Raw genomic sequence first — 1698 nt, 5'->3', positions numbered from 1 at the left:
GGCTCACCAGTTTTAAGGCAAAAATTGTCAAATATGAATTATTTGTCAGAATAAGACGTTGAAATTCTGAGTGTTGCACATTGTAAATAAAGACCACTAAAAAGCAAAAGAGGAAACATTTTGGAGTTCATAAGTATATATTTATAGGATGAATGAATAAACAACTGTTCTAGTGTTATGTAAAATACTCATGGCGTTGGATAAAATTTTTAGGATCAGCATTACACAAAGATTCAAAAGTACTGTATTTAAACTCAATTGTGATAAAAGGAAAGATGATATGCTATGGAAAATTTTAGCACAGTACCAATGATACCAATATGAGAGTTTGAATAAAACCATTTCATGAAATGGTTAAGAAAAAATTTTTAAAAAAATGCTTATTTATGGGTGGCGCCTGTGGCTCAAAGGAGTAAGGCACCGGGCCCCATATGCTGGAGGTGGCAGGTTCAAGCCCAGCCCCGGCTGGAGAAAAAAAAAAAAAAAAGCTCATTTATTTATTTAATTTATTTTTTTAGAGACAGAGTCTCACTTTGTTGCCCTCGGTAGAGTATTGTGGTGTCACAGTTCACAGCAACCTCCAGCTCTTGGGCTTAGGTGATTCTCTTGCCTCAGCCTCCCGAGTAGCTGGGACTACAGGTGCCTACTACGAAGCTGGGCTATTTTTAGGGATGAGATTTGGCTCTGGCTCAGGCTGGTCAGGAACCTGTGAGCTCAGACAATCCACCCACCTGTGCCTCCCAAGTGCTAATAATACAGGTGCGAGCCACCGAACTTGGCCAAGGTTTTTCTGTTTTTAGTAGATATGGGGTGTTGCTCTTGCTCAGGTCTTAAAATTCTGAGCTCAAGCAATGCACCCGCCTTGGCTTCTTGGAGTGCTCGGATTATAGGCATGAGCCACAGAGCCTGGTTTATTTTTTAATATTTTAAATATTTAAAAATCTTGTTTAAACTGCATTCATCAAAGTAGATTTATCATGTTAATCAAATTATGTTTTAGTGGGTCTTGTCTCTGAGGACCTGACTTATTTTGTGGTCTAAAGTGCTCCAGTTAGGCCTAGCAGTGGACACAAGTCCAACGATTTTGTCTAATGCTCAATATAGCAAATGCCATTTCTTTCTTTTCTTTTCTTTTCAAGAGATAGTCTCATTTTGTTGCCCTTGGTAGAGTCCCATGGTATCACAGCTCACAGCAACCTCCAGCTCTTGGGGTTAGGCAATTGTCTTGCCTCAGCCTCCTGAGTAGCTGTGACTATAGGCGATTGCCATAATGCCCAGCTATATTTTTGTTGCAGTTTGGCTGGGGCCAGGTTCAAACCCGTCATCCTCAGTATATGAGGCCGGTGCCCTACGCACTGAGCCACAGGTGCCGCCCACAAATGCCATTTCTACTAATCTTCAGGTACAACAATGAAAACTTCCACTGTTAAAGAGATAATTAAAAAAATTTTCTTTGAGACAGAGTTTCACTTTGTGGCCCTCCATGGAGTGTCGTGGTGTCACTGCTAATCGTTACCTCAAACTCTTGGGCTCAAGTGATTCTCTTGTCTCAGCCTTCCCAGTAGTTGGGAGTATAGGCACCCACCACAAAGTCCAGCTATTTTTTTTGAGACGGAGCCTCAAGCTATCCCCCTGGGTAGAGTGCCATGGCATCACGCTCACAGCAACCTCCAACTCCTGGGCTCAAGCGAGTCTCCT

General features: G+C 42.0%; 1 protein-coding gene across 1 annotated transcript in view; it reads right to left on the bottom strand.

Moving 5' to 3' along the window:
- Nucleotides 1-1698, bottom strand: part of CNOT10 (CCR4-NOT transcription complex subunit 10) — a 99723-nt gene that overhangs the window by 17143 nt on the left and 80882 nt on the right. The window lies entirely within an intron of this gene.

This window comes from Otolemur garnettii, unplaced genomic scaffold (genome assembly GCF_000181295.1).
Source record: "Otolemur garnettii isolate 467f Iridium unplaced genomic scaffold, OtoGar3 scaffold00002, whole genome shotgun sequence".
Taxonomy (NCBI): Eukaryota; Metazoa; Chordata; class Mammalia; order Primates; family Galagidae; genus Otolemur; species Otolemur garnettii.
The sequence above is the reverse complement of the archived record's forward strand: the minus strand, read 5'-3'. Positions and strand labels throughout refer to the sequence as shown.